A 13,196-nucleotide genomic window follows, 5' to 3' on the forward strand; every position below is an offset into this window, starting at 1 on the left:
AGTAATAGCCACATATTTCAGCGATCCTATATTCTAAAAGTAGGCAGTGGACACTGGGGAACGGCCAGTGACAGCTTCACGAGGAAACCAGGCATATTGTACTTCAGAAGTCAAGCCGTTCTCTTCTTCCTTATTACCTGCATTGGCAGGGACCGCCGTGGATCACTTAACATGGGTACAACCTGAACATTAACCCGAAAGCAAGAATGGCCGCACTATTTCGGCGAGCGCCGCATTTACAAAACTGCCTTCCGCGAGACTGCACGCAAGTGGCCACGTAACGAAATATATCGAAACACCGACATAGCACTTGTAATAAAAGAGGCAGATTTTGGTTAGTTTGCGACGTTGCGGAATATCCTAGTGGCAAGCGTTGTTTCGTCAGTTTTAAAATAACTGCAGTGGAGCCAAAGTTGCTACTATGTTCCCTGAGGCAGCTGGCCCGATAACCTGTTCTGCCGTAGTTGTAAAAGCGGGACGATTACCGTGTTGCTCTTCAACAACGAATGGCGCTCGTAAACAAAATGGCGTCTTCGCAGTTGACGCGCAACTTGTCGTGCCCATGGCCAGCATTACAATCCTCAATGGGCATCAAAAGCGGCGGCGTCGTTCTGTGAACAGACGCGTCCAGTGAAACGTCCGCCGAGTGCCGGACGAGTGGCGCCACCAAAGGGTGAAAAGGAAGAGCACGTGACAAACCGGAAGAAGATGCGGGCGGCCCTGCGCGTGATGTCACCAAGGAGGTTAAAAACAATTCACACAGAAGGTGCAGCGTGCTGTAATGGGGCCCCGCGCAGAGTTGGCACTAGGTTGACTCGGATGTCAGCAGACGAGCATCTCTCGGGGACAAATCCTGGCACGATCACGTTTACCGCATGTCTCGGTTTGTGTCCTTTCGGCTGTGTAGGTAAAAGACAGGAAACGCCGTGGCTCCTACGAGCGGTACCAGCCGCGGTGGCTCAGGGGTTAAGGGGTTGTTTTGCTGAGCCTAAGGATGCGGATTCGAATCCCGGCCGCGGCGGCCGCTTTTCTCAAGGAGGCGAAAAGCGAAAACGCCCGTGTGTTCTCGATTTCCGCGCATGTCAATGGTCCCCAGCTGGTCCAAACTAATACGGAGCCCTCCACTACGGCGCGCCTTTTCTTTTTCGAAGCGTCGACGCGTTAAAGTTCGTAATCAATCAATCTACCAGCGGTGAAAGTGATTTCGAACGAGGGCGTCTACACAAAAATTATGAGCCTATGCAGGCGAAACCGGCGAGAAAGACCAACTCCGTTTGGAGATAGACGAGTCCAGGATTCCTGCCCAAGCGCCCCTAGTTCTCAAAGCTGCCACCACGTGCCGTAGCAGAATGGAATTTTGCCTACACGGGCTATTTTCCCTCATTCTTCTCGGGGCGGTCGCGGCGTTCGACCGGTTTGACTGTCAAGTGCGACGGCGCGGTCAACTCCTTCTCCTCAAGTTAATTGTTCGTCTGTGAGCGGGGAGTCACTTCAATAGAGTTCCCCCGCGACTATTGTGGGATGGCAAGAGGACGCCTCAGAATAGTTGAAGCTTGAGCCGGTTGGTGCAAAAGTTGGGACGAAGCGAAGACGAGACACACACAAGCGCTTTGTGCTTGTCTCGTCTTCCCTTCGTCCCGTTCATTGCGCCGCCCTCTACTCTGAAAGCGGATGCCCTCTGCGTTAGGATTTTGGCGGAGCTTGGAAATGTTGTCCGCTGCGAAGTAATTCACTACAACTACTAGATATACGGCTTATGTCTATCTACGACGCTATTTTCCTGTTTATCGCACATTTCATACCACCAGAAAAAAAAAAAAGCATTCGATAATAATTACTTATTTCGGACAGCTACAACTGCGGAACGATATTTTCGAGTAAAAAAATGCTACGGCAGCAGCCGCCGTTTCTTTCTTCCGAAGTTTGGTATGGCTTTTGAATGGCTTTTGAGAAAATTCAAATTGCAGGGACGCATCTAATTACGTGAGCAGAAAGCATGAAATTTCAAAACGCGTTCAAAACAGTACCTGCGAGCGATGTTCCCGGTGCGTCACCTTAGCTACTTCAATGAAGTTCTGGAATTGATTCATTTTATGACATCGTGACGTATCAATAATTAGTTTTAGAATTCCTCTGTCACTGCTCATTATTACCTTTCCGCACGATGCAAACTCACGGACACACCACTAGAGTTAAGATTTGTAACTAGTGTTTCAACTAAGGGCTTAGCTTCCATAAGAGTAATATTCTACATATATTTATTTATTTATTTATAACTATCTCTCAGTTTCCTCGATAAGGCATTGAGTAAGGTAAGCTAAAAAAGACACAAGTACAAGTTTTAGCATGTGTAACAAGTAATGCGTGAACGGGGTATATAAAAATGAACGCTAAACATAAGAAACGCATAAAACAAACCTACACATAAATGAGGATCTCACCTCATGGCAGAACAAAAACTGCAATTCACTGCACGGATATCGCGTCTGATGAACATTAAATTTTACTGCATTTCCTGCAAACGATGTCGATCGCATGAAGACTCCTAACCTTAAGTGGCTTCATTAATTTATGTTGTCGGTCGCCCTCCAAGCCCGTGGTAATTGCGAGAATTATTCGTTTTAAAAGTATTCACATATACTGTTTTCTTTTCCGTTTTTCTTGTTTTTCTAGAAATAAGAATTCCCGTTGCCAACACACCATTTACCACAGCAGAACGCCTTTGAGGCGATATAAGAATAACAAGGACACTGCGCTAACATGAGTGCTCACTGTATATGAACTCCGAAACGTATTGTAGAAAAATTCTGAATTTAAATCACCCCGAATATGTGTGCTCCAGTTACAAGGCCGAATACAATCCGCGAATTGGAGTGAATTGGTAAACATTCATGTTGGATACACATAAAGAAGTGCGGGGGTCACGAGCAATAGCGTTAGGTCAAAAGGGGGAAATCCCCGCTTCACGTTTTATGAGGCGCACCACAGTGGATTCCTCCGGATTAATTTTGAACACCTGGGGATCTTTAAAGTGCGCCGAAATTCCGGACACACGGTCGTTCTTGCTGTTCGCCTCCACCAGAAAAGCGGCCGCCGCAGCAGGGAATCGAACCCGCGTCCTTGTGCTTAGCAGCGCAACGCCTAAGCCCCGCTTTACCCACACCCTCTCTTTTCGGAACCGGCTTCCGAAACAACGACAGCGAGCCGCCTCATGACAAATACATTTTTTAGGCGAAGCTCATTTGAATATATAGTGTTTTTTTTTTGCATTTTGCATGTATGCAAACAAAAAGTTACGTATCTGAAGAGTGAGGCGTTCTTTACCGTGGGGCGTTCGAAAAAAAATGTCCCGGTGTAGGCATTGTCAGTACACGGTCACCACCAATGTCACTCGCCGTTCTTGACCTCAAGCTTATGCGCCTCAGCACTCGATCCGCACCATCAGTAGACTAGTTAATATGATGCACCGTCTGCTCGTTCGCTAGAGTCAAATTAAAAGTGCCTGGATAAATGTATATGTCTTCCTTGAGGATGCCCATCGTCAACTTTCAACAGAAATTAAATTTGTTTACGCCTTTCCGGTAAATTTGGCGCCACCTGCGTGTCACGTACCAAGACAAGCTTCGCTGGTAATCCACATTCACCTGGAATGTCTCGTGATTTTTCTTTTCGATTATTCCTCACAAAATTGGGAGCTATCAATCTACATTTAATCTACTATAACACTTACATGTTCCAGCGTGACCAATTCGACACTTATTGTTGCTGCAGACATACATTCTTACGCAGTAATATTACCACTCCAGGCATATCGGATAATCTAAAAAAAAAAAAAACTGCGCGCAAATTAACGGGGACAAAAACACACGAAGACAGCACAGAAAACCCCGTTAATTTCCGCGCAGTTTTTTTTTAGATGCATTATTACCAACTCGCCCAAATCTCAACCCTTTTACATCGGATAACTTGGAAACCCGCTCAAAACATTTTAAAAGTGTAGCTTTTCTGTGTGGACTCAACACGCAAACGATTCTGTCCGTCTGGGGTGCAGGATGTGCCAGACTTTCCTGCATGCGAAAATTGTAAGAATAAAAGGCCCTGAACCTTCGTGTTTTAATACAAGAGCACTCATATCGGCCTTCCCAGGGAAATCGAGAAAACGGCCGCAACAGCACTCAACTGTCGTCGTCATGATTCCACAGCTCAGACGACAAGGACAGAAAGAAAAACGCAAGACAGGCGCTAAGTACGACCGGCGCATGCGATTCGCATGCGACTGATCCGCCAAAACCCGTCCTAACAATCAGTCGTAACGATCAGTCGCATGCGAATCGCATCCGCCGGTCGTTCACGTGTCTACCGCTTTAAACAAGTCCTCGCCAAAAACGAGCATCTGCAGTATCTGCGAGCTTCCAAAAAAAAAGTAAAAGGTATGACATCATGAAAAGTATGTCATATATTTGGGCTTTAGTTTCCGTTCCATGGATGTATTATATATACATGGTGGTTTCGTCAATAAACTTTCAGCGCCTGTTTGGCGTCCTTTCTTTTATCTTTTTACTGGCCTAAAATAACGTAAAATTACGAGCAACAACAGTTGTAATAAACACGTTCGATTTGCGTGCTTGCAACTCTCATGTTAACAACGGGCGCGGATTTTGCTCCCTCAAACGCTCGCTCGAATTCGTTTTCGTACCGAAACGACCTGTACCGAACCGCCCTGTACCAAAATGTCCTGTACCGAAACGTCCGTGTACCGAAAAGACCGCACCGAAACGCCCTGTACCGAAACGACCAGGACCCCCGAAATGTCCGTGCACCGAAATGTCCGTGTACCGAAAAGACCGTACCGAAACGCCCTGTACCGAAAAGACCTAGACCCCCGAAATGTCCGTGCACCGAAATGTCCGTCCACCGAATTGTCTGCGCCGAAATGTCCTACACTGAAATGTCCGGATCCCCATTTGACTAAAATGCCACCTTTGAGCTGACACACAACGTTTTTCAAAACCATTTGATTGAAATGCCGTTTGAGACAAAAGAGCACGACTATCGACCTTTAAAAATCTCCAAGGCCTTTGAAACGCGAAAGCTTGTACTCTCGCACCCAGTTTGTTAGTGCCGATTTGCAATTATTTGCGAGTAAAACTTTGTTATTAAAGAGCTCGCTCATAATCACTTTTCTTTTGTTTTTGTTTACTATCACTTGGTCGACTACTAGAAAGTAGCTTAGACTCCCAACACCAGTGGTACGAAAAAAAAAAAACTGCCTATGTTGTGCAAGTTTTGTGAGCCGCGGGATGACGTGCCTTCGAATATCTCTAAAAGTTCGTATGCACACGTGCTTGTGGGGTCGCAAATGATCGTCATTCAGCGGAATCAATGGGAAAATTGGGTAGGCCCATTACCAATCGGTTCCTCTGTAGGACCCACACAACATGCAGTGAAGGTAAACTTTTGGCTGCGACCTGTCTGGTTGGGAGGCTACAAATGAAAAGCTATAATTACACTGCAAACAATGGTACAATAAATGGAGAAGCCGACGTTTCACAACCAGCTTTCTTTCTCAGGGGTGACTGGGGTCAGCCTGCTGCCGCGTCCGATAGCCTTTCAACGCTTTAGGTATCTCACAAAGCGCAGGCCATGCGCAGGCTGTCTAGCGCAGGCCATGCGTGTACACAAAAGTGAGAGTCCCAAGGTAGCGATTAAGGTATCGTGACGTTGTGCCACCAAGTTTTCGTTCTCGACGATGGCCGTCCCGACGAAGTCGTTTCTGTGGCCGGGTGCATGGCAGTGCTATAGCTATACATGCACCATGAGCTGACATAATCTCTTTACTGCACAACAAAGAGCCACCGAAGAAGCCCCCGAGGACACAATGACCAGTCTCATTCGCCCCAGTGTCGCCCATCTCAAGGAACAGGCTTGCTCCCTGCACCCTTCCGCGCGTCGCCGTCATAACTAAGGGCCTTAGTCATACCGATGGCGCCCCTTTCCAGGAATCGCTCCTTTTTCGCCCCGTTGGCCTCCGCGGCTTCAAGCCGGGTATAATAACACTTCCGACATTGTTGGATGCAGACGTCTCCTCGCCTGCTCCCAGTATAATAGGAAGGAACTTTTAATCAGCTGGTGTGGCGAGAGCTGCAACAGTTGTCTATAAGCTTTCGGCGCCAACTTTGCACAGTGGAAAAGCACAAATGGCACCCCCGACATAGGAGGCTGGTTCTCCAGCAACAACCCCCCCCCCCCCCCCCCCCTCCCTGGTCAATCCCCTTAGCAACGCCACTGTAAGTGCGATCGCTGATTATTTTTGAGTAGAACCAGAGTCCTTCAATACACCGAATGCAACGACGACGGGGTGATAGAGAATATCAGGAAAGGCGAATGCACACGTGCTTTAATTAAAAGGCACTTTGGTTTCTTTCCTTTTTATTTTTTTTCGTGACGGTTGAGGGGCTCATTAAACGCGGAAAGTTTGGTCTCTCTCTTGGTCTGTTTGTCAGCCTGTCTTTCTGTTCTTCGATTCAGCCGCCCGGCCAAAGTTAATGCAGAGGAGAGTTCTAAACAATTAAGTCCGCTGGCAATGTCAATACTTGTGATTATTGTTGAGCCGAAACAAAACATTAGGCATATTTGAAATAAAACACCAATACATAACATATATTTGCATTGTTCCTTAGAAAAATTCCAAATGAGTAGTCCTTGAGAAGTTAATTATCTGTACGTATGCTGCAGAAAACATTATTTCAAAGCATTTCCAACTTCTGATAAAACAAACAATGCAAACCCGCCGCAGCCCCTGCTAACAACGAAGCCGGGACGGAAGTGTGCGGCGATAAAGAGAGAGAGAGAGAGAGAGAAATTTATTGCATGGAAAGAAAACACAGAGAGGTCGGCCTGATCGTATAGTCTCTGACCTGCTACTTTGTGTGGGGGTGGGCAAGGGGAAAGAGCATAGATGGAGAGGGTGACAGGTATGACGAATAAAATAGGTACCTTCCGTAATGCATTTCTAAAAACGCCTTATTAAGCACTTGCGTTATAAAAAAAAACCAACGCATACAAATGCGGAATGCCGAGAAATTGCCCTACATCATTTAGCGGTCTAAAAAGGCACAGGTTCCTTTTCCCGCGCAGTGGCCCTCATTTCCGCAGCCTTTGTCGTAGGGGATCCGCAAAGTGTGAAAATAAAATAGTTACTCTCACTGATTTTTGAAAAAAAAAGCGATAATAAGTCGTCAAAACACGACCGAGGAAATACGGTGATACTGTCACTGATTTGTTATATAAAATACTTTATAAGTCGCTACAAAAAGAATAATGAACAATTAGGTTTTATAAATGCTACAAATATCCCAGCTAATATTCAACAAATAAACGGAAGTTTTTTTTGGCAAGGCCGCACAACCAACTGCTGGCCTGAAATAACGCAGAACTGCGAACAAGAACATCTGTAATAATTAGGTACGAATTGCGTGCTCGCAACCACCACGTAAACAACGCGCGCAGCCTACAGCGCATGCCGGAATTCGCCTTTGTACCGAAACACCCGTGTCCCGAAAGGTCCGTGTCCCGAAACGCCCGTGTCCCGAAAGGTCTGTGCGCCGGAAAGAGCGTACCGAAACGCACTGTACCGAAACGTCCTGCACCGAAAAGACCGGAGCCGAGCGGGGCGGCTGCCGGCGGCCCGCCGCCGGCAGCCGACCGCGGAGGCTATGGGGGCTGTAGAGGATGCCGGCCACTACGAGAGAGGGCACCACACGTTCCCACTCTCTAACCTGGCATCAGACTCCAGACAAAAAGTGCCCAGTAACATTTTTTTGTGAACCAATCACGTGGAATTTTATGGCGTCTTGAAGTTAACATACTGTAGTACTCAAATCCGGGAGAGCAATTGGATATCTGATCTTGCAGCGACACAGTGCTCGATTTAGGAGAGCCAAGTGGTCCATTTTTCAGAGACTGCCCATAGACGCCATTGACAAAAAGTTATATGCCCAGGTAACACGCATCGTTCGAGTTACATGATTGAAAATATACAGTAATGGAGAGTGAAAGCTGTTCTGCATACAACCGGGAGAGCAATTAGCTCACTGGTTTGGGTGAGGAGCTATTGATTTTTCATTTTTCGCTCCCTTCAGTTACGGAGCGTCGCGCCGCCACACGCCGACAGAAGGCGCTGCTCTCCGCGGAGGCGCTTGGGCAGGAATCCTGGGTTCGGAGAGAGAGAGATAGACAGTGACAACAGACAGAAACCTTACTGGTGAAACACCGGGTTCAGGTGGGGGGATGGTGGGTAAATGGCCCCATCCGAGATCATCGAAGCGACATGTAGTGCCCGTCAGGGGCGTTGGTCCACGGGGCAAGAGCTAACCAAGGCCTGCTTCCAGTCGGGGGGGGGGGGGGGTGGGGGGGTGGGGGGGGGGGAGGGGGTGATAAAGAGCGGCTAAGGGTGCGCTGGAAACTTGCACAAGCAGTGGGAAAGCGGGTTGAGCTCGTGACCTCTTCGACACTCTGCGGAGGGGAACAGGTGTGTGTAGGAGTGTTGAAGTTGCGTGCGATGTTAAAGAACGGGTATGCGTAGTGTGTAGTGTTTTAGGGGCGAAGCTCCTCTTGCTCGGGCCCTATCCCGGCAGTACACGGCAGAAGGAGGTCGATTGTGGCAGGATCCCAAGGGGGATCCTGCCACAGGGATCTTGTCAAAACGTTCAACGCATTCGTTGCTACCCAACAAGGAGAAGAGGACGAAGAAGAGGTTGTCGTTCATCACCTGCGAGCTCAAGACTCTTGCTCGGGCCCTGTCCCGTGCCTCGTTGCTGCCACCATACACGGCGGAATGATAACGGTTGTGGTAAGATCTCCCTAGGGATTGGCCAACCATAGATTGGCGGATGAGGTCAAAACGTTCAACGCGTTCGTTGCTACCCAACAAGGAGGAGAGGAAGAAGAGGTTTTCGTTCGTCGCCTGCGAGCTCAAGACACGAACCGGGGGTGCGCGACACAAGATGCTCTGCAGAAAGCGACGAACAAGGTGGCTAAAATGTCACACACAGAATTCGCCAACTTACCCACGGATATTCTCATCGTCCCAAACAAGCCCTACGTAATCACCACAAACATCGACGTCGTCGACGGACTTGTCAACGAGCGGTACAAAACTTGACGTGTCGAGTCTTTATATGGTGTGTGGGCGAATGTTTCACGGTTTTACCGATAAGAATTTCAGCAACGCCCCTCTCATCATCATTCATTTCATGGAGATGGCGGGATTTTTTTTTGTAGGGTGCTCCCTAAATCGTAAGTTTGGCCATTCGCGGGGGTAGTGTTCTACGGGTGAGGCGGCAGTGTTACGTTGTTTCATTTTGCGGAGACGCGTACGCGCAAAACGGATAAAATAAAGAGACGAGGGCTGTAACGTGGCAGTCGCGTAACTATCATTAATCATCCTTAAAATATTTTGGGTGATGCTACTTTAGCCAGTAAAACGCTGCCAATGCTGCCTTGAATGCACCCTATAACAGATCGTTACCCCTGTCTCGTGGAGCTATACCAATTGGCCCACGGGATTTCTTGGTTACAATTATTGACGCGGTTTTCCCGCGAAGTAAGCTCGTGGACTCGAAAGACCTCACCTTCAATTTCCCAGCCATTCCATCTTCGTGTTCCTCACTCATGGCGCGTGGAAGGGGAGGGACCGGGTGGTCTTTCTTGCCAGAGCTGTGAAGTTGACGCGAATGTCCTGCGGTGGGCTGGAAGAAACAGAGGTTATACAAAATTAAGAGCAATATATATGCATCCTGAGAAGACAAACTAGTCAGAAAATTACGACCTACCACGGCCACGTAGTACACCATAAATAGAACGTTCATTACTTTCGGCCTTGGTTGTGTCCATTGACGCCATCACCTAAAAGTTCCTCTAACGCATAAAGAAGGAAACCAAAACTGCTATTTTTCTGGGGAATTGTTCTTCAATGATGTCTATCGTTATCTATATCAATATTGTTTCATTTTAGTGGAGCTAGACGCTACAATTAAGAAGTAGCTTCGGTGAAGACGAAATTACGACATTGAGGATGAAAAAAAAATGGCTGTCCGAGTTTTATTCTCAAGCTTGTAAATCTGTAAACACGTGCACTGGTCAGCTCATTTTTTCGTTTGTATGTTCATATAGTCATAGATTTTAGGAAAATATGCGATAGTGGTGTCCCTGCTCAATATAAGATTTTCAATTGCCAAATGTTCTAATTATTCGCCCCATTATTCTTTTATTATTTGCACTGAAAACAAATAAATTTTTATTTTCAGATAACACTGGGTGGTTTCCTGGGTAAAAGCTGCATAAGCAGCTTGACGGAACCCGAGAAACTACTGCAAGGCTCAGTGACAAGCATAATCACAAAAATACAAGTTTATACTTCAACATAGCAAACTAGCACTGCAAGCGTAAAACAAAGCAAAGGTCTACACACTTTCGAAAATTCACAATACTTAACAAAAGCAGACAAAACACCGACAACAAGGTGAGAATACGACTTCGTGGAGGTCATTCAGAACATAATTGCCAAAATACGTATACAACAATCCTCAAATTAAGGAAACAGAATTAATCGAGAGTAATAATACTAAAAATCTGAAAAATGTTGCCGAACTTGTTTAAGTGAGAATTCGGCTTTGTTTTGATATTTATGCGAAACCGATGGAAGGTTATGGGCCAACATTTGTAGTTTGTAATCACTACGGAAATAAGGTGTTTTCCAGACCTTATGACGTCATGTGTTTACATTTGAACTCTGGTATGTCAAGCCAGCCAATGAGGTCAGGAAGTTTCTGATACTGAGTGAAGAAAAATAATCTGTATGAGGCGAAATTCGTAAATGTACTCTATTTCAATTACAGGATGTTTTTTTAAACATGGTATAATTAAAATAGAGCTTCATTTTTCCTTTGTGGGTTTAGGGACCATAACATGTAGAGAAACACACAGAAAACATTGGTTTCCCCGAAATAAAAAAAATCAGGGCTGAGAGGGTTGATTATCCAGGCCGGTGCACACACTTTGCCAGCAAATCTCAAGTGACCTCAGTGTTCTGGGTGCAGTGGTAATTCGTAATTTGTTTCCTTAGCTTCCTTGACACAGGCTGTGAACAATTTTGGAGAGAGTGTCTCCTTGCCTCACCCTATGGCACTTGTCCGTATTCTTGTGCAGGATTGGCCTTCGCGTGCATCGCTTGTATCTGTCGTGTCCGAGTTCTGTGTGTCCCTGGCCTTCAAACGCTTTTCCTAATCTATAAATGCGATGTAAAGGGGTTAATATACTACGAGTCTTTTTTTTTTCAGTCGACTAATTAACGATAAGAATGTGATCATCATCATCATCATCATCATCATCATCATATCTACGCCCACTGGAGGGCAAGGTCCCTCCCATTATTTTCCAATTATCCCGGCCCTGTGCTAGCTTAAGCCAACTTATCCCCGCAAACTTATTGATCTCATCTGTCCATCTAACTTTCTGCCGCCCCCTGCCACGCGCCTTCTCTATGGATCCACTCTGTTACTCTTAATGACCAACGCTTATCTTGCCTTCGCATTACATGCCCTTCCCACGTCTATTTCTTCTCAATTTCTAGAATGCGAGCAGTTGACGCCTATCCTCAAAGTCTAGCCTGTTCTCTCAGTTGTTCGAAATCTAGGGCGTCTCTTTTGCCTACAGGGCAGCACGTGCCGTATGTACGGATTTGATTGATTGATTGATTGATTGATTGATTGATTGATTGATTGATTGATTGATTGATTGATTGATTGATTGATTGATTGATTGTAGGGTTGAACGCGCCGACGCTACACAAACAATGAAGCCAGCCGTAGTGGAGGGTTCCGCATTAATTTTGACCACCTGGGGATCTTTCACATGCGCAGAAATCTCGAACATACGGGCGTTTTTTGCTTTTCACCTCCGTCAGAAAAGCGGCCACCGCGGCCGGGGATCGAACCCGTGTCCTTGGGCTCAGCAGCACAGCCTGTGTCTACGGATACGTCGACGATTACTTGGTCATTGTGATCGGTTACGAGCCGAAGTTGACCACGCGTGAAACTGTTTTTTAATGCGGCATAAGCTTGAAATTTACGTTCGAGCAACCAGCTAGAGGCTGCCTGCAGTTTTTGGATTTAAAGCTTGACGTCTCTATGCATAGCCCTTTTTGGTGTTACCTCTAAGTTTTGAGGAGCCCCTACTTGAATACTCGTCTGACCATTCCAAAATTCTAAAAATACGGATCGTAATGTTCTCTCTCGGATCTGCTGAGACGAATTCGTGCGAACATATCGAGGAAAACACTTTTTTGGAGCAGGTTACCCTCTCCCCCTCCCCATACCAGTGCCCCGTCTGTGTTGTTTTGTTTTTTGCCGGGATTGTGTAAGCCTGATGCGCCGGACTAGAGGCACCTTAGCCGCGAGGTTAAAAATAAGTCCCCAGAAAAAAGAGAAGCGCACGTCCAGCGTGTTCTGCTACGACTCTGCTTGTTGTGCAATGAGCTATGACTCTAATCTGACTGTCAACAACCGCCGTGTTCCTGAGTAGCGCTCTTGCTCTGGCCGTAGGAAATAGAACTAAATAGAAGACTGCTCACCAGTGACTTCCTCCTGGATCTAGACCTCGTCCTGGACCTTTTTTCTTTACCGGTCTGAGCATCGGGGGGACGAAAACCTGGGAGATGCTCCAGTTTGACCTTTGGAAAATAAAACAAAAAAAGTGGTTATCTGGTGACAGCACTCGAGCTCTGGAAACCTGGAAACGACCCAATGCGACCTGTCCGGTGTCCTCAGTGGTCGAGAGGATTGGGTTGGCGTATTACATAAAAAATAAGATGCCCACGACGCGGGAGGAAAAAAAAAAGCAGCCCCATTTTTGTCCGCTAGAACAAAATTCGAGTACTTCTAAATTGTACTTCTAAATTGTACCTAATTGTCTAGGAAGTATGGTCAATGGCCGCTTACAAAAAACGTTTCCGTTTCGTGCGCTCCGTTAACAGCGTCCAGCTTCACAGGTCGTCCTTCACAGAGTGGAAGGGCACTAAATATTTTACCATTAGCGAACATCAGCGACTACAGCTGAGGATGACTACCGCCGCTGTATCGATGTCGATAAGGTGAGTACCTCTTTCGGACCGCACTATGGCAACTCTTATTCCACTG

Source organism: Haemaphysalis longicornis, unplaced genomic scaffold (genome assembly GCF_048455015.1).
Source record: "Haemaphysalis longicornis isolate Haplotype H1 unplaced genomic scaffold, Haemaphysalis longicornis Haplotype H1 scaffold_4, whole genome shotgun sequence".
Taxonomy (NCBI): Eukaryota; Metazoa; Arthropoda; class Arachnida; order Ixodida; family Ixodidae; genus Haemaphysalis; species Haemaphysalis longicornis.